Raw genomic sequence first — 20,701 nt, forward strand, 5'->3', positions numbered from 1 at the left:
GGCTGGGGGGGGGGGGGGAGGTGAGTCCGAGGTGAGCCCGGTGACCGCTCTCACACATTGCCTGAGGCCGTTCTCTTCCACCTGCAGCTCGGGGAGGGGACTCTGCCAGAGTTCTGGTTTCCCTGAGTTCAAAATCCCTTGGGACTCCAGGGAGGGGAGCGTTTGCAGGGCAGAGAGGAGAGCTGCCCTGCAAAGCCTTCCAGAGACCTCAAGTCTTCAGCTGAGTCCTGATTAGCATGTCTGTGTGAGTGAAACTTCTTGACTGGGCAGAAAGAACTACTGTAAAGAACAAAAGGGAAAATGCCTGGGGCTTGTAAAAGGCTGGCCAGAGTTTGGGTGCCTGACAGTCAGAGGGGGAAACCTGTACTTCACAGGGCATCAGGCGGAGTGTTCAAAAGGGCACTGGCACAGCAAGGGAAACAATCCCCCCCAGACTAATGGCTGCTCTGGTCCCGTTTAACAAAACTGAACATCAGGCATCTCTGAAAGATCAAACTGCGTGCCATCATGTGACCGTGTTCCAGAGCACCGAACCGGCAGTTGGGAATCTGGAGAAAACTTAGCAGGCACACAAACGTGTGGGAAAAGTGGTCCATAAAGATTGCGTTCATATGATAATACTGTATTTTGGGGGTTATAACATAAGTAGAATTGTATGAGAACAGAAGCATAAAGGTGGAAGGAGGAGATGTGTACACATACTGTCGAAAGGTTCTTTGCTATGAAGTGGAATAACGTCATTGGAAGATAAGCTGTAATAAGTTAAAGATGCATGCTTGAAGCCCTCAGATAACCGCTAAACAAAAGAAGAATTACAGCAAATAAGGCAATAAATAAAGTAGATCAAATACAATAATAAAAATAATCCAAAATGTATTTATATAAATCACATTAAGTGTAAATTGGTTAAATGCCACAATTAAAAAGCAGAGGCTGTCAGATTAGATTCTTTATATTTTATTTATTTGACAGAGAGAGAGCACAAGCGCAGGGAGCGGCAGACAGAAGGAGAGGGAGAAGCAGGCTCCCCATGGAGCAGGGATCATGACCTGAGCTGAAGGCAGGCGCTTAACTGACTGAGCCACCCAGGTGTCCCCCAGATTAGATTTTTCTTAAAAGCACGACCCAACTATTTGCTGCCTGTAAGAAACTCGTGCTAAATATAAAGATGCAAATGGGTTAAAATTAAAAGGATGGGAGAATTTATATCATGGTAACACTAATCAAAAGAGAAGTGAAGTGTCTATATTAACGTAAGATGAAGTAGATAAGATAGAGAAGCATATTGCCAAGCATGAAGAGAGCCATTGTGTAATGGTACAGGGGTCTGTTCTTCACGAAGGCAAAATAGTCTCAAGCCTTAATACGCTGAATAGTACAACTTCCAAAGAGCATGAAGGAACAGGTGGAACTGTGGAGAAGAGAAATCTACTGTCATCATCCACAATTTCTGCTCTCCTGTCTCAGGCACTGATTTTAAAAATAGTAGACAGATTGTAGGTTAAAACACTGAGATGGGATGCCTGAGTGGCTCCATCGGTTGGGCAGCCAACTCTTGGTTTTGGCTCAGGTCAAGATCTCCAGGTTGTGAGATCAAGCCCCAAGTCAGGCTCCATGCTGAGCATAGAGCCTGTTTGAGATTCTCTCTCTCTCCATCTGCCCCTCCCTCCTGCTTGCTCTCTCTCTCTCTCTCTCTCAAAAACAAACAAACAAACAAAAAAACACCAAAAACAATGCGATGCCACTGCACATCTATTAGAATGGCCAAAATCAAAAACAATGACAACACCAAATGCCAAGAAGGTTGTGGAGCAGCAGGAACTCACATTCGTGGCTGGAGGGAATGCAGACTGGCACAGCCACTTTGGAAGATAGTTCACCAGTTTCTTAGAAACAAAACACACTCTTACCACGTAACCCAGCAGTCATGCTCCTTAGTATTTACCCAAGGGAGTTGAAAACATATCCACACAAAGTCCTGCGCACTGATGTTTACGGCAAACTTGGAAACAACCAAGATGTCCTTCAATAGATGGATGGATAAACAGTGGTCCATCCACACAAGGGACTACTATTCAGCATGAAAGAGAAATGGGCTACTAGGCCATGAAAAGACATGGAAGAAATAAATGCACATTACTAGGTGAAAGAGGCCAGTCTGAAAAGGCCAATACTGTAATACTCCAACTCTGTGACATTCTGGAAAAGGCAAAACTGTAGAGACACTAAAAGGTCAGTTGCTGCCAGGGATTGGTGCCAGGGGGAAGAATGAATAGATGAAGCCCGGAGGATTTTTAGGGCAGTGGGAATACTCTGCATAACCCTGTAATGATGGATACCTATGGTTCCACATTTGTCCAAATCCATGGAATGTACACCACCGAGAGTGAACTGTAATGTAGTTTGTGGACTTAGTGATGTGTCAGTGTAGTTTTGTCAGTTGTCACTTGCTGTGAACCTAAATCTGATAATTGTCATATATAAAAAACTTATCGCTAACACTGATTAATTTTGAAATACAATGTTTTCCCCTTAAGATCAGGAACGATGAAGGATGTCTGGTCTCACTGCTTCTAGTCAACATTTTATTGGATGTTCTAGTCAGGATAGTAATGTAAGACCAAGAAACAAAATGCATCCAGACTGGAAAAGAAATTGATGTATGTAAGATTAATATACAAAAATCAGGATTATTTCTGTATGCTAACAGCAATAAGAAAGTTAAAAATACAACACTTTATAAAGACATAAAAATGTGAAATACTTAAAGATACTTCTGACAAAAGACGTATAAGATTGAGGCTCTGAGGGGCACCTGGGTGGCTCAGTCGTTAAGCATCTGCCTTCGGCTCGGGGCGTGATCCCAGCGTTCTGGGATCGAGCCCCGCATCGGACTCCCTGCTCAACGGGGAGCCTGCTTCTTCCTCCCCCAGTCCCCCTGCTTGTGTTCCCTCTCTCGCTGGCTGCCTCTCTGTCAAATAAATAAATAAAATCTTAAAAAAAAAAAAAGATTGCGGCCCTGAAAACTATGAAGTGTTGCTGAGTGGAAAAGAACTATATAGGGTGTACGTACAGTGGATATAGGTCAGATGATATAGGATATAGGTCAGGTTTAATTTCTCAATTCTGTAAAGTTAATCTATAGATTTGTCACAAACCTGGTCAAAATTCCAGCAGGCTTTTTTTTTTTTTTAATGGGAAGCTGATTCTAAAATTCCTATGGAAATGTAAAGAGCCTAGAATAGCCAAAGCAGCTTTAGAAGAGAGAGGAACAGATTTTGAGGGCTAGCACTACCTGATGTCAACACTTACTATAAGGTGGGCCGTACCGATAGTGTGATGCTGCTGTTGAGATAGACAAGTCCATCAGTGAGACAGAATAGAGGGTTCAGAAGGAGACCACACCTGCATGGGCAGTTGGTTTTCAGCAGTAGTGCCAAAGCAATCTAATGCAGGAAGGGCGATCTTTTCAGCACGTGGTACTGGAATAAGTGTATAGTCATGTACAATACAGAAAATCAGTCATAGATAAGTATAAGAGCAGAAAGTGTGAAACTTGTAGAAGAAAACATTGGAAAAAATTCTGGTGACCTTGGATTTAACAGCAATAAAAAACAAGAAATATATTTTTTTAATTGGACTTCATCAAAATTGAAAGCTTTTTCTCTTCAAAAGACACTGTTAACAATAGGAAAATGCCACATACTTGGGAAAATGTTTGCAAAATAATATATTCAAGAAGAGACCTGTATCAAGAATAAAGAAGTCTTAAATTCAATCATGAAAAGAAAATTCAGTTTTTAGAAGCCCAACGTTTTGAACACACATCCCCTAAGAAGATACACAAATGGCAAACAAGCACATGAGAAGGTGTTCAAAATCATTAGTCATTAGGGAAATGCAGATTAAAACCTCAGTGAGATAGCAGTACACATCCGCTGGAACGGCTGGAAGTAGAAAGACAGCCCATGGCAGGTGCGGACAAGTATGTGGAGTGACTGGAGTTCTCGGGCAATGCTGTTGGGTGTGCAAAACCGCATGCACACTTACGGAAAACGGTTTGGCAGTTTCTTCAGAAGTTCAGTGTCCACCTACCATCTACCCAGCCATTCTGCTGGTAGACATTCACCCAAGAGAAATGAAAACAAATGTCCACACACAGACTTCTGTGTGCATGTTCGTGGCAGCTTGCTGTGTGCTAGACGTCCAAATGTCCAGCAGCATGTTAGTGGATAAACAAATGGTAATATATCCAGATAGTGGAACACCGTGGAACAACAACAGGGGGTAAATCTCAAAATAATTATGTTGAAAAAAACATCTTACACAAAAGGATATACACACAATTCCGTTTGTGGGGAACACAAACTTTTCTGTAGGGAATGTGTATCAGTGGTTGCCTCAAGGCAGGGACAGGGTTTGGCAGTCCAGCATGTGTGGGAGATCACCAGGGGTATGGGAGCTTTCGGGGATGGTGGATATATTCATTTTTTTTTTTAAGATTTTATTTATTTACTTGACAGAGATAGAGACAGCCAGCAAGAGAGGGAACACAAGCAGAGGGAGTGGGAGAGGAAGAAGCAGGCTCATAGCACAGGAGTCTGATGTGGGGCTCGATCCCACAACACCGGGATCACGCCCTGAGCCGAAGGCAGACGCTTAACCTCTGTGCCACCCAGGCGCCCCTATATTCATTTTCTTGATTGTGGTTACGGTTTTACAGGTACGCTTAAATAAGTGCACTTTAATTTTCAACAGTCCTCACCACCTTGATGTCCGGGTAAGACGGTGGCTATTTGGAATCACACATCTAAGTCCCATAATGAACAAAATCCTTGCTGGTGTGAACCTCTTAGCGGGTTGTATGGTCTCACTTTCCTCAGAGGTGGAGTCCCATCATGGGCGACCTTGGGGACCGGGCTGTGGGGTTGACAGGTTAGATCAGTGGTCAGGAAATTGGAGACTGGAGGCCAAACGGAGTCATCTGCTGCTTGTTTTTAAACACAGCCTACAAGCTAAAGTGACTTTTATGTTTTTAAATGGTTTTAAGATTTCAAACAAGAAGAATTCATGACAGCTCATATGAAGTTAAAATTTCAATATTCATACGTAAAGTTTTACTGGAGCAGCCACGCTCGTTTATCTGTGTACCACTTTCGGCGACTTTTCCAGTAAAGGGCGTGGTTGGGTTGTTTCCACAGATGCTAACACGCGGCCTGCAAAAGCTAAATACTTTGCAGGCCAAGTTTGCCAGCCCACCCCTGAAAGCCATGCCCCTCAGCCAGGGACAGTTTTGCCCCTGGGGACATTTGGCAGGGTCTGGACTCTCCTCACTAGTCACTGTTGGGAGGGGCGCTCCCGACTCCCCATGTGTGGGGGCCTGGGTGCTGCCGGATGTCTTACAGAGCCCAGGACCGCCCACGGCGACAAGGGACCAGCGGGCCCACCACTTCAGAAGTGTCTAGATGGAGAAGCCCTGGTTTAGAGGAACAGATAGAGGTTTTTAATAAGACGGTCGCATGCTGCTTTCAGGCAAAACTGAATGAATTATAACTAGGTGGGGTCTTTTAGTGATAACTTAGGAACAAACCATTTCCATACGGTGATCTCTTTCCCAAGGTTTTCTCCTAACTCTCAGGTGCTGTTTTTGTTTGCTCTGTTTCCAAGTCTCATATGCTTCTGTGGCCAGAACTGAGTGTTCCTTGATCCTACTTCCAGTTTGCATTCTGTTGTCCTCAGGTGAAGCTTTGTTTCTTAGCAATCCTGGCCGTTTATAATAGTGCTCCGCTGTGGACGGCTCAGACTTGCGGCGCGTCCTTCCCGCTACTGGCAGACTCTGTCTGTGGTGCTCAGGCGGCGCCATCAGCAAGGTCTTCCTTAGGGGGGCTCCAGTTTGTTGTCCACAGGAAAGCCCAAAAGAGATTTAAAGTTACAAACCGCGGGGGCACCTGGCTGGCTCATTCAGAAGAATACGCAACTCTTGATCTCGGCTCGGGGTCATGAGTTCAAACCCCATGTTGGGGTAGAGATTACTTAAATAAACTTTTTAAAAAATTAAAAAACAAAGATACAAGCCATGTTCACACAGTTTTCTCTCTTCAGAGTTTATAATCTTTTTTTATCAGCGGTTCTTAAGATGTTTAAATTTGTTAAAGTGTAGTGTATATGTTTTAAAAACTCAAAATGATGCATATGCTTATAAGACAGAAAAGATATGTTGCCTTAACCATAACTCATAGTTCGGTGCAAGAGTAGGCATACTTTTTCTTCAAGATTCAGAAGGTAAATATTTTAGGCTTTGAGGTCCAGCAGTCCCTGTTGAAACTACTCAGCTTTGCTGTTACAGCTCCAGGCACTAAGTAAACAGATGCACAAGACTATGTCCCAGTGGTACTTTGTTTAAAAAGAACAAAATATGGCCCGCAGGCCCTAGTTTTCCACTCTCTGGTCCATTGTTTGTGACCCTCTATACATAAGCAAACATGTATATTTGAACAAATAGAATTGTTCCCTACATCTTATGCCATTATTTTTCCTTTCACTCATTAATAAATTGTGGACATATATGTCAATATAGATAAATCCATCTGGTTTGTCTGCTGTGTTTTCATTCCATTAGTTATTTAACAATTTGGTGATGGATATTCAAATTATTTGCCAGTTTTTCACTATTATAAATATTCTTTTGCATATATATATCTTTTGGAAGTATTTTTTTGTTCTTAGCTTTAATTCTCACTTTTAAAATTATATAATAATAGAGTCTCCTTTGTTTTCAAACTCTATTAACCCTTGGGTTTATTTTTTGATTTAGCTTAATATGTATAAGTCATTTAGTCATGTTTATTAATATATTTTGAGACTATGTTATAGGTATATTCCAAACTAGAATTATTATATCTTGTGCTTCTATCATTAGGTACTTTTTATATCTCTAGTAGTCTTTTTCTCATAAGATCTATTTTGTCTGGTAATATAGATGCTTTCTTTCTGTACACATCTGCTTGATAACAATTTTTGCATCGTTTTACTGTCAATTTTACTATAGTCTTATATTTTCAATATACTTTCTATTAGCATATGCAGTTTTTTAAATACAATCTGACAATTTTTGTCTTTTCATTGGAACATTTAGTCTACTTATATTTAATGTAATACTTGACATGTTTAGGTTTAAATCTATTTTCTGACTGTTTGCTTTCTATTTGTCCTGCCTGCTCTGTGGTTTGCTTGTTGTTTCATTTTGTTGTTGTTGTTTTCATTCTTGCTTGCTTTTTAAAATTGATTACTGGGTTTTTATTCTATTACTAATTTACACTTTTTACTCTCCTGCCCTTTGTAGAGATTACCTCATACATCTCAATTTACCAAGTCTTAATGTAAATATAAACTAGTACCTTTCCTCTTCCTGGACGATGCAAGGGCTGGCTGCACCTCCAGTCACCTCATCCCAGCACAAGTGCCGGATCCATCATATTAATTCTTCATACATTTTAAGTCCTCAGAAGATGATGATGATGATGATTGTTCACTTAGGTCAGGCTCTCTCAACCTTAGCGCTATTAACGTTGGCGTTAGATAATTCTTTGGGGGAGGGGCTGGCCTTTGCATATTTAGTAGGACCCGTGGCCTCTGCTCTGTAGATGTAACCAGCACCTTCCCCTCAATTATGACAAACAGAAATGTCTTCACACATTACCAGATGTATCCTGGGGACGGCGGGGTTCATCCTGCCCGAGCTGAGAACCACTGCTTTCGAATCACCTAGTCATTTATCCTTTCATGTCTGCTCCTTCTGTCCCACACTGTCAGTCTTGTGTCAGGGTTATGTTCCTTCTGACTGAAGAACACTTTTTAGTGTTTAGTGTTTAGCTTTAATGCAGGACTATTGGTGACAGTTCTTTTTTTCTGTGTATCTGAAGAGATTTCAGTATTATGTCTTTCTGAAAGAATGTGTTTGCTCGACATGGAATTGTAGGTTGACAAGTTTTTTGTGTCAGCATTTTGAAGATTTCATTCCAACATCTTGTTCCTTAGTTTTGATTGAATAGTCATCTGCCAACCTGATTATTTCTCCTTTAAAAGTAGCTTTTTTTTCTGGCTGCTTTTGAGAAGTTGCCTTTGGCTTTGGTTTCCAGCTGTTTTGCTCTATTGCACAGAAATAGGATTTTCTTGTTTTTATCCTCTTTGGGACTTACAGCATTTCTTCAATCTATGGCCTCATGTTCATTAAATTTGGAGACTTGTCAGCCCTTATCTTTCCACCTAATACTTTCCCACTTCTGTCCTGTTTCTGTTCAGAGACACACCTGCAGGAGTGATGGCCTTCTCACTGTGTCTGCTTTCTCTCATCATCTGCGCCCCTGTCACTCCATGAGTTATCCTGGTCATTCTTTGAACCTCTATCCCAATTCACTATCTCTCTAGCAGCAAATCCGTCCATTGACTCTCTTGATTCTGTTATTGTGGGTTTTAGATTTTGAGTTTTCAGTGAGCTCTTGTCATTGTTTCTGATTCCTACTGAAAGTTTCAGTCTTGTCTTTCACTTTTGAGCGTCTTAATCACATTTTTCTTAAAGTCTGTATCTGAAGACTCCCGTTTTCTGGACCCTATTTCTATTGTCTGTTACTTCCCTGGGGTTGTGGCCATGTTGTTCTGTTTCTTCATATGCCTGATGGCTTTTGTTTGAGCACCAGATGTATAATGACAATTAGGAAAATACTTTAAAGACTTGGACGATACATTCTTTATCCCAGAAGGATTTACGTCTGCTTTGGGCATGAGGTTAAGCACTACCAGTTGTAGACTGAGTGGTCTGAAGCTGAGCCTCACTGTACCTAGTTACTAATTACACTGGGTCCCAAACCAGAACCTGGGGACTTCACCACATCACCCTCCCTTCACCCTGCTGCTGGCATGGCCCTGTTCCTAGATGGGTTTGTTTGTTTCATTTTGTTTGTTTTTAAAGATTTCACTTATTTATTTGAGAGAGAGCGCGCGCACGCACATGGGAGTGCAGGGTGGGGGAGAAGAGCAGAAGGAGAGAGAGAATCTCAGACTCCCCGCCGAGTGCAGAGCCTGACAGGGCTCGATCCCACAGCCTTGAGATCACGACCTGAGCCGAAATCAAGAGTTGGATGCTCAGCCCACCCAGGCACCCTATTTGCTAGAGTTTTATTTCTCTCTTGCCTCCTGAGGCTGTTTGAAAACAAAGAAATGCGCTGTTGCCTCTTGTGGACCCTCCTTCTAGATGCCTTCAGAAGAAAAGCTGTTCAAAACCTATTTGGTTTCAATTCTATCCCAAACATTAGTCTTGCTCTTCTCCTCTAATCATTCTCAGCAGCTGCTGCTCTGGAGTGCCCAGTCTGCATTATCAGAACCGGGAGTTCCCTCTGATTACTTCTGTTTCTGCTGAAGTATAGCCTCTTTCTTTCAAAGGATCGTACATCGGAAAATACCATTGTTTAGTTGGAAATAGAATAATGATTTCAAAATTGTTTTCCTCCAAAACCTTAGCTGTTGTACATTTGCTGGTGTTACTGATAAAAAGTCTAACTTAAATGTGACTCTCATCTCTTTGTAAGAAATATTTTTTTCCCTCTTTCTGTGGAAGTTGTTTTCAGTTTTCAACTCATCTTTAATATTGAAGTTTTGCTATAATGTGTAGGCTTGTTTACATTTTGCTTTGTTTTTGTTTTTTTAATTTATCCTTGAGATCTTTTAACCTAATGACTTGCTTTTCCACACAAGCTCTCCTTTACTCAATCTCTTTCTCAGGCTGCTCGCTGGTCTCTGAGGGGCTCCTCCGGGGTCTGTCTGGCCAGGAGCCCCTCCCCTTCTCATCTTCTAGTGCAGCTGTGCACACTGGGTCTTTATTTGCAAGAGATCTTCTGTTACTTCTAGGGTGTGGTCAGAGGAGACGTGCACTGTCAGCTCGGTGTGTCCTCTGGAATGTCACTAGTTCTTTTTACTTTCATCCGCCAGCGTCCTCCTCCCCAGGCTGGTGGTACATGGACCAAGCTCTGACCTGCCACCACCTCACTTCAGCTCCACAGACAGCAGCCTCTGAGGTATTGTCCTTGTCCGCTAACCTCAGCACGCAAACTTTTGTTTAGCGTATATGCCCATTAACTACTCTTCAAAACCTCTGCTCATGGTCATTGAAATGAAACTACATTAGAACAAATTTATGTCATCTACTTAGTTTTAGTAGAACTAACATGCAAAGGGTATGAGAGGAGCAAATCCCTCAGCCGAAAGGCAGTTGACATTATAAAAGTCGATTCAGAGAGCGAGCAGATGGGTTGGCAGGGAACTGCAGTGGCAGCAGGGGAAGAAGCAGGGTGAGAAGTTTTGCCGCAAGCCAGGGTGGGGGCAGCATGTGCTGAGTGGCGGGGATGTGGGCTCTGATGGAGAGCGTCGCGGCTGCACTTGGCGTGCAGCAAGTTTTCGGAAATTGTCTTGCGTTGACGGCCGTCTGTGCAGACTCCCCATCCTGAAATGGGTGAGAGTTATGAGGGGCCCGGCCCTGGATGGAGTCTCCGACGGCCATGTACCCAGGGCCTGGCCTGGGCTCACCCTCCCCCAGCGACACCCTGGAGGCATCTCCCTTAGACTTTCTCTTTCCCCAGAATTGGCTCACCTTTCCTTATCCAGAAATCTAAATATACATGTCAAAAATAAATTTACAGAGCTATCTTAATTTTAACAAAGTCAGAATCTAAGTAGTCTCATTGAAATGTTAAAATAATTTTTGCGAAATGGCCTCTTAATACTAACTTTACAATTGATGCCTGGGCCTTTGTTATTTTCAGTGATATATAGAACTTCGCCTTGCATTTAATATTTACTTTCATAAGCAACTCTGCAATTGAGTAAATACGTTTCTAGAGGTAAAATGTTATGGTACTGTAATCACAGTAGATACTATTTTGATCAAGTAAATTTTTCTTTCTAGCACTTCCTGTTTTATCCCAGCGTTAAATACCATCTGTAAGTCTTGGTTAACTTACTGTTTTTCTCCATTTAAAGCGTTTCATCAACTGTCTTTAGTAAGTTTTTAAAACATGAAGTTGAGAGTTTTAAGCTTCTGCACAAAGCCATGAAATGTCTGTTGTCCCTTTTAAGTTCACTCAACAGGCTTAAAAATGAAAAACATTTTTAATTAATACTTCATGTTCTTTTAGGTCTTGAAAATAGAGAATGTAATTTTCAAACCAACTTATACCTCTACTGAGCATGTAATTCTATTTAAACATATATGAATATACTTAATCCTAATTCCGTAAAAGTTCAAAATCCTTGGGAAGTATTCATCCTGAAAAAAACAAGTAAGCAGCATAATGCACACTTTAAACTTTTAAAATCTATTAGTAAGAGCTAATTTCCTCAAGTGTTAAACACATTTGCAACATAAAACACCCAAATATTAAAACCATTCCACATGCTTTAGTAGAAACTTAAAATTTAAAACTTTTTTACCTGAAATTCTAAACTAAGTAGGCTTTGCTTGGTGTCATTTAAGTCTCCAGCTGAAAATGAAACAAAACCAGAGCTTTCTTTAAAACAAAGAAGGAGGATTGTTGAGAAATGTTAACTGACTTCTTAGTAAAATCTAAAATAACTGCTTCCCTTGGGGATAAATGCCTTTCAGATCTTTGTGCAGAACAGCCAAGAGAGTAACCAAGGAAGATGGTTACCAAGGGAAATATTTTTTCCATATCACAGGAAAAGCAGAGAGCAAAGGCAGGGGAAGGCGTTAGCCTAGAGGCCAGGAAGGCGGGGCCGGAAGCTCAGAAGTCGAGGCTGATTAAGGAACGTGTCGTTTCCATAGAGTTCACGCCAGCCGCCATGGCACCCTTGAGCTTTACCAGACTACAGACGCCCCTGTTGCCTCTGGAGGACTGTGCGTTCCTGGGATGCCTCTGGTGGGGTTAACTGGCTTGTCTCTGCCCGCTCCCCTCAGCCCCGCAGAGAGTTGTTAACAAAGCATAACAAAGCAAAGAGCTGTTACATATTAATGTCACTGAAATTATGTAACTTCCAGCCTTGAAGCAATAACAAGAAAATGTGCATAGGCACTTAGAGCCTTTTGATTCTGGTTACTCTGGCGAATTGGTTGTCTGCTTTGGCCTCAGGTTTGGTTTTGTTTTATCTACAAATGAGCTGATCAGAGAGCAGAGTTCCATCACTGCTTATGGGGACCTAGGATGAGTTACTGTTGTTTCTGATTAAAGTTTATTCTTCTGTACAACTGGGATGATAATACCTATCTTTCAAATTTTTGTGCAGATAAGATGAATAATGTATGTGAAATGCCTGTCATATGGTAGGTAATTACATAACGGCTATTTTTTAAATTCTTATTATTCTACTTCAGATGTCCAAATTATCTGACAGGAGCTACATTCTTGTTACTCCAAAATCTTAAAATGACCTGGGTAGATCCAGTCAAGATGATTGACTAAGCACGTGGGCCACCCAAATTCCTAAAATAACCGAAACTATATTTGTTGGGGGGTTTTGTTGGTTTTTTGGGTTTCTGTTTTTTTGTGGGGTTTTTTTGGTAACACTGTACTGCAAAATCATTAGTATTATTAGACAAAAGAAATTTTGAGAAATTCCTTAAAGATTAAAAGCACATGGACTCTGACAGACGACACCACAGTCCAAAGACGTATGGGAGAGGATAGCTCTGTGGGTGTTCCCGGTTTAGAAATTATAAATGCTGGGGGGCGCCTGGATGGCACAGCGGTTAAGCGTCTGCCTTCGGCTCAGGGCGTGATCCTGGCGTTACGGGATCGAGCCCCACATCAGGCTCCTCCGCTGTGAGCCTGCTTCTTCCTCTCCCACTCCCCCTGCTTGTGTTCCCTCTCTCGCTGGCTGTCTCTATCTCTGTCAAATAAATAAATAAAATCTTTTTAAAAAAAAAAAGAAATTATAAATGCTGGGAACAGGGAGGTTTGTTGGAGACTGCATTTGAGAGTACCAGGGCAGGGGGCACCTGGGTAGCTCAGTTGGTTAAGAGTTTGCCTTCCTCTTGGGTCATGATCTCAGGGTCCTGGAATCTAGTCCCATGTCAGGATCCCTGCTCAGTGGGAAAGACTTCCTTCTGCCCCTCCCCCACTCGTTCTCTCTCTCTTTCTCTCTCTCTTTCTCTCTCTCTCAAATAAATAAAATCTTAAAAAAAGGAGTAGTAGGTCAGATGACCCAGTCTTCCTGATGTCGCCATCATTTGTTCTAAGTATTAGGCATGGGCCCCCACATTGAATCTGTGTTCTCATCCGCTTGGCTTAGGTGGCTGGTGGAACGGGGAAGTTACTAATGAGTCAGAATCCAGACTCATTAGTAATACAACCCCGTATAAGCACAGGGTTGACCATCCCCACTCACATGTTCAAAGTTTTTGGTCAGTATTTTAACCCTGTACTCTCTTAGTACTAAGCAGATAGCTCAGGATTACCAAACATTTGGGACGACTCTAACATTAGAGATAGGACCCTCACCTCCCCCTCCAAAAACACCTATACAATAAGGAAAGAAAAGGGCTTTGGAGATTAAACAACAACGTGATACCACTACACACTTAGTAGAATGGCAAAAATCTAAAACACGGACAACACCATATGCACGCAAGGTTGTGAAGCAATAGGAATTCTCGTTCTTTGCTGGTGGGAATGCAAAATGGTGCAGGCACTTTGCAAAATAGTGTGATGGTTTCTTAGAAAACTAAGCATACTCTTCCCATGTGATCCAGCAGCCATGCTCCTTGGTATTTGCCCAAATAAGTTGAAAACTTAACTCTACACAAATACCTGCACATAGATGTTTACGGCAGCTTTATTCATACCCGCCAAAACTTGGAAGCAACCAAGATATGCAGTTCAGTAGGTGATGGGTAAATAAACTGTGGTCCAGCCACACAGGGGACTATTATTCAACGCTTAAAGGAAATGCTCTATCAACCCAGGAAAAGACATGGAGGAAACTTAAATGCACATTACTAGCGAAAGAAGTCAGTCTGAAAAGGCTACCTACTCTACAATTTTGACTATATTACGCTCTGGTAAAGGCACAACTATGGAGAAGAGTGAAAGATCAGTGGTTGCCAGAGGTCAGGGTGGAGGGAGAGATGAATCGGCAGAGCACGGAGGATGGTTAAGGCAGTGAAACTACCCTGCGTGATACCCTACTAGTGGATCCTTGCTGTTACACGTTTGTCCAGAACTGTACAATACATAATACCAAGTGTAAACGCTAATGTAACCTAAGGGTTTGAGTGATTACTATGTGTCCGTACACACCAGTTTAGTGGAGGTGTTGGTCATAGGTGAGGTTATGTATGAGGGGTGGACTGGGAATGTATGGAAAACTCTGTACTTCCCTCTGTATTTTGCTGCGAATCTGAAATTTCTCTTTAAAAAAGTGGCCTGATTTGAAATATATACACTGTTTGGGGAGGGAAATAATGTTGGTGAATGCAGTGTTGGACACAGTGTTTGGGACAACAGAAGCCGTTATACTCTTTGAGAACAGCTTAACAACCGCTATTTGCTGTCCCAGCATTTGACTCCTAGGGACCCGTGATAGACGTGCATCTTTCTCCGCGCATCTGTGCCTAGAGGAAGGCACTGTGCAGCATTGTCGAGCAAGAACAGTGGGCTGCCATAAAGCTATGTAGAGAGACAGATAGTTGTTATACAGCCGTGCAAAGTTGTCCGCAATATCCCCAGAGGAAAAAAGGGAAGTCAGACAGTGCATGTGCTGTTATCTTACCTTCTTCTAATGTGTAGAGTGTAGCACCTTCGTGAGAACAAACAGTAAGGGATAAAAAAGGAATAAACATCAGACCCTCAAAAATGTTGATCTCTGAGTGATGGAATTATGCAGGGACTTTACTGTGTAATCTGTGTTTTTATAACATTTTGAGCTTATAACCGTATCAGAAAAAGAATAAATTTCTGAAAGAATTTAAGCAACCAGTAAAAGAGGTGACTCGAGGTAGCACTACAGGGGACAAGCCGTCATTCGCCCGACGCCGAGACTGACGGTGCTGCGGAGACCAGGGCTCGGGTTCCTGAGGTCCTTGCTCTAACATTTTGTGGCTTAATGGACTGTTACATGAATCCTTCTGCAGAAACTATTTTAACCACATAGTACATGGAAAATACTGGTATTCGAGGTCTCCTCCCCTTTATTACTGCAGCCATAACTGTGCCCTGAAACTTGGCTCTGACGGCAGCTCTGCAGTTTGGTGTGGGTCCCACGCAGGATGTGAGCGGGTCCTTCTGCACCCGGGCCACGAGGGCGGCCAGCACAGGTTCAGCCTCCAGAACACATGTTGGAGTAACGTCACCTTTGCAGTATTTTTACTCCTGTGCTGTGGAGTACCAGTGAGTTAGTTCTTCTTACAAGGGTGTGGTTGTTTTCCACGTGACAACTTGATAGATAGCAGCACCTCAATAAAGCTGAATTTTGGAAATTTTACAGAGGTCCCTCTCAGAAATGGGTGTCACGTCTTGGGGTCTGCTGTCTGCCTTCCTGTGCCACAGACGTCTTCCGCTAATTCACAGCAAAGTGTGACAGCTGCTTCCTTTGCTGTTCCTGACTTACCCTCTCTAAGGACTATCACACGTAAGCGGAGTGCTGGTGTGTGAATGTGCTGTCATGTAGACTGCACCCCCTTCCCGAGATGTGGCACGTGTCTCTACAAAGATTCTGTGATGTGTACTACCGCCCTGAATATAGAGGATGCCCAGTTCGCTGCCACTTTATCGTTTAAAGGGTTTTCATATTCAGAATCGGTAATACAAATACATACAAGTGGCACAAACTTTAAAGTACACAGTTAAAAATCAGTTTTCTGTATCAAATACTGGCAAGCTGGGTGGTTCTACCAACCTTTACATCAAAGACTGGAAAACCCTGATCACTATAAAAATTTTAAATCACCAGTGTGGTTTAAAAAAAAAAAGTTTGGAGCCCCTGGGTAGCTTCCTGCCCAGGGGGACTCTGCCAGAAATGTTGAGGGGCAAAACTGTCAACGAAATAGAAAACAGTTATACCGCGGACAGCGTCCACAGCGCCACAGCTTAAACAGACTTAATAAATTCAGCAGCGCGGCTGATGGAGGAACAAAGAGGGAGAGTGCTGGTCCCAGTGTGAGGACTTAAAAATGCCGTCCCTGTAGATGCCGAGAGCAGGTAAAAGAGCGTTAAGAAGATAGCATCGACAGCTTTATGCCAGCAAAGTTAGATGATAATGACAATTCCTAGAATGTACAGTTTAATGAAACTGTCAGAAAAAGAAAATCTGAATTGTCTGTAACTATTGAGGGAGTCAAATTCATAATTTTACACCTCCCCACAAAGAATACCACGGGCCTATATTATTCATCAACAGATTTTATCAAACAATGCTTTAAGGCTATTGTAACCATACAATAGCCTGACAAGGATAGTACAAGAAAGGAAAATTATCAGTCGGTCTCAGTGATGAACATGGATTCACAAAACTAAAATATTAACAAACCAAATTCAGCAGTATATGAATGGGATAATACATCATGACTACATTAGGCTTATTCAAGAAATACCGGTTGATTTAAGGAGAAAACCCAAACAAAAAACAAAACAAAAAACCCAAACATTATACGATCATGTTAATGTTTGAAGAAGATGGAAAGAAAGCTTTTGCATACTAGAAATGGAAGGAATTCCATAGTCTGACAGGATCTACAAACAGCATGCTCCCATCCGTAACTACGTACCCGGGAAGATGAAATATGTATCCACATGAGAACTTATCCATGAATTTTGAATTTAATGGCTATACTCTTCGTAGCAGCCAACATGTGGAAGCACCCCAAATGTCCCATCGGCTGGTGAACGGGTTAATGTGGTCCAGCCACACCGTGGAATATCATTCGACGATAAAAAGGAATAAAACGCTGCTACTTGCTACCACGTGGTCGAGCCCCAACAGCACGGCGTTCGGCACAAGAAGCCAGTCGCAGGAGCACGTGTGTCATGTGACTCCATTCACGGAAAGTGTCCAGAGCACGCAGATCCACAGAGGGAGGGGGGATGCACAGGCTCTGGGGTGGCAGGGCAGGGACAGCGTTCCTTTCTGGGGTGACCGCAGTGTGTCAGAAGTAGGCAGTGGGGATGGCTCCCCACTATGAATGTACTCAAAACCACTGAATTGTATGCTTTAAAAGGGTGACTTTTATGGTCTGTAAATTATATCTCAGTAAAGTTGTTATTTAAAAAATAGTGGTGAAATTCTGAAATTTTCCCCTTTCTGGGAACAAGACAAGAAGGCCCATGATGGTCCCGGCCAGTGGAGGAAAGCAAGAAAAAGAAGCAGGGAAAAAATACAACAAACAAATTAAGTAATGGAAGGGAAAAATTCTTTTTAGTCCCAGATGATACAGTATATATGTAGAAAATCCAAAATAACTTAGAAAAATCATTAAATCATATAACGTGTTTTCCAGATACACAATATATAAAAATCAGTTGTTTCTTTCTACAGTTAGAGAATGAAAGGGAAGATGAGCTTTGAGTATCAAATATATTAAAAATATAACAAATATTTCGGAGTACATCTAAGCAATGATGAGCGAGCTCTCATCAGAGAAAATGTTGCAGGAAATTAAATTAAAGCAGCGCTCCGGGGAGGGCAGGTACCGGCCTCAGGGGATGGACCATTCAGTGTTGCAAGATACCATTTCTACTTAAACTGATCGGAGATGATGCAGTTTTAACCAGAACCCTCATACTTTACTCCCCCTCCCTTCTTTTTGTGGAGCTTGACAAATTGTAAAATGTGTCTGGAAATACAAGGACGAAAGAACAGGCAAGACCTTCTTGACGCCGAAGGAGGCAGAGGACTTTATCCCGCGTTTCAGCTCTAAATGATAAAGAGCGGCAGTAATTAGGGTGGTTTGGTCGTGACTCTCGGTGCAACTCATCATGCTCAGCCCTTGTCGTAGGAGAGAAGTGGGCCTGCCAGGTGTAGGGTCACCTCCCTTCAGCCGGTTGTCTGCAGGGACTGGGAAATGGAGGCTGAGAGACCAGAGCCAGGATCAGTGGACAAACGTACAGGCTCGTTTGGGCTTAGTGGAGTAAACGAACAAAGAAACCCCTTTCTTATAACCACGCCTGTGCCCTGAGCTTCCTGGTGAGGTCATACTCCATGCGACTGGAAAGACATTCTGTTGGAAACAGAGAAGGGGCCTCTGAGACACTGACTTGACCGTTTCCTTCCAGTGATTCTGTCTCTTGGAGGTAGCGTGTCAGGCCACGAGACCTTGGAGATCCGCCCTTTGTGGGGACTCCCCTCACTCCATGAGAGGGTGATCAGGTGTGGGCTTACTAGAATGGCCCATGTGGACTGCCAGAGGGGTTCCAGACCGGGACCTCTGGGCCCAGACCCTGAATCTCCGTGCTGAACATGTCAGGAGAAAAGGGGAGGATGCCAGGTACTGACATCTTGATAGGAGGATGTAATCTGATGAAGAAGTCCAGTTCCTTGTTTTGAGAATTGAGTAAAGCGTCAGGAGAGACATTCCCTGTTTCGCTGCAGGAACATTAAGTCTGGGAGACTGGAAAGGATGAAGGGATCATGAAGAGATCGAGACGGCTTCAGATGAAGGTTCACGCACAGTATTCCAAATGTGCAAAGTTATACATCGAGCTTGTGAGCAGTAAAATAAATTATGTTGGGTTCCCTTCTCCCTCCCTCTCAAGTGTCCTCTATGATGCCTCAGGAAGCTGGGATCACAGAATCCTGAACTCCTCAGAATTTGTGTGCACGAGAACGTGGTAACATGGTGGCAGGAAGCAATGGGTACTGGTCCACCACACTTCCCTTCTACCTGTGTTGTGTGCTGCCCCAAGCTGTGGCCTCCTTGTGTGAACACCCAGCCCATACAGGCAAACCCTTTGGGCCAGGGTCACTCACACAGCATTGCAGTGTGTCCTCAGGGTGACTGAGCCAGGGAAGGGGTTTGCATAGACCCTGGAAACAAAGCCAGTTGGGCAGGAGCTCTGGGTGTCAGTGCCCCAAGCATGATCTCGAGGAGGAGGCCCCTTGCTTCAGAGACCCCCTCTCGCCCAGGACTAAAGGTGGGACTAAGATTGGAATCATAGTTCAGGGAAGAAGACATTCTGGGTAGAGAAATCTGCAGGAACTTGATAAGGACTGGGTGTGGTGGTTTCTCTGTGATGCAGCACAGTTCCCCAAAACGACCTCTGTGATGCCGTATGTTTCTAAGTGTTCATTGCTCTGGAGGTAAGGGGAGTGCTCCTAAGACTGTGACTCAAACCAAGGACGCTCTTCTTACATCTTCTGGTTTGGGGGATCAGAAAGTGCAGCAGACAGACATGCACAAAGCAAGCAGGTTATCCTACAGGGCTGCAGTGTCTCCATGACCTTGAGTTTGCTCTCCATGTGAACCCACACCTCCCAGGGGCTCATCTCTATGGACTCACGGCGAGAATCTAAGTGATTCAACTGTCTTGAGAGAGTGACTTTTGAGGCCAGGTGCTGGACGTGGCCTTGACTGCGTCTCAGTGGGATCACGGTGGAGGCTGACGCACGGTGTCCTTGGAGCAGGAACGTGCCAGTGCGCGGTCCTGATTTGTTCTTCACCTACTGCTATACTCAAGCTTCCTACGTCCTCCCTGGCTGTCCTCAGACCGCCATCTGTTCCTTCTTTGCACTTTCTCCTCATGTTCCCGAAAAGTACAGGAAGTGCCCCCCCCCGCTGCCCTCCTGCTGGCCCCTCGTTGTGCTGCGGCACCGGTGTCTGCCGTGGAAGGGCCCTTTCTAACGTCCCAGCAGCCCTGAAGCCACCCTCTCAGCCTTCTCCTGCCTTGTCATTTTCTTATGGATTGCCCCCCGTCCACCCGTCCTTTCTCTCCCCCATGATCTTGTTCCTTCATTAAACAGACACTTACTGCATTGCCCTAACACGTGCCCGTGAGCCACAGATCTGTCCTAAGCTCAAAACTGTTTCCTGAGCTTGATCTTCAAATTGCCGACTTCCGTTCGGTCAGCTTGGCCCAGACGGCTCCCAGGCACTGCACGAGGTGTTCAGAAGAGCACCGTGTACTCTTCACCCCAAACTTGTTATTCCTCCTATATTCTGTATTGTAGATAATTTGTGGAAATGCAGAGATGCAAGATTAACCTAAGCCCTGATTCTGCTGGTTGGAGGGGTTTCAAAATACAGTTCAATTTCTGCTTTTTACAGCTGTTCATGTAAGTTTAGGCTTGGTTGCAAATGTGCATTTATATCATGTCCCTAAAGCCAGGATGTTGTTTTGCTTGTCCAGACCAACCTGTTTTAACACTTGTAATATTCTGACAAGAGTTCAACGGTTACAGAAGAAATTTTATGCAAAAAAAACCAGATATAAATATCAAGTGTATATATATATATATATAGTTTAATTTCCATTCTTAAAAACTACGGTAAGTCATTTTTTGCCGTTAAGAGTGTACATTCAGTGCTAAAGATGCGTCTCATTTGGCACTTAAATCACTTTGTTGAGTTTTAAAGTAACCTAAGACAGACATGTCCAGTATGTCCGCTGGCAGAATGGGGTCCTGCCCTGTTCCTGCACACCCTGGGCGGGACGGGACGGCAGGGGAGTAAAGGGACCAGCATCGAGGGCCTCCGTGCCGTGCCTGG

The 20,701-nt window shown here is 43.3% G+C and overlaps 2 protein-coding genes across 8 annotated transcripts in view; one reads left to right on the forward strand and one right to left on the reverse strand.

Moving 5' to 3' along the window:
* Nucleotides 1-11,670, reverse strand: part of ECM2 (extracellular matrix protein 2) — a 32,464-nt gene extending 20,794 nt beyond the window's left edge. For 2 of the 4 annotated variants that reach the window (XM_002927687.4, XM_002927688.4), the window contains exon 1: nt 11,482-11,668. The gene's annotated coding sequence lies outside the window, so the exon portion shown is untranslated. Of the gene's footprint in view, nt 1-11,481 lie in introns of all 4 variants that reach the window. The other 2 variants (XM_019808408.2, XM_019808406.2) reach the window with 2 other exon arrangements.
* Nucleotides 1-20,701, forward strand: part of CENPP (centromere protein P) — a 234,751-nt gene that overhangs the window by 184,802 nt on the left and 29,248 nt on the right. The gene's annotated exons all lie outside the window — the stretch shown is intronic.

This window comes from Ailuropoda melanoleuca, chromosome 17 (assembly GCF_002007445.2).
Source record: "Ailuropoda melanoleuca isolate Jingjing chromosome 17, ASM200744v2, whole genome shotgun sequence".
NCBI lineage: Eukaryota > Metazoa > Chordata > Mammalia > Carnivora > Ursidae > Ailuropoda > Ailuropoda melanoleuca.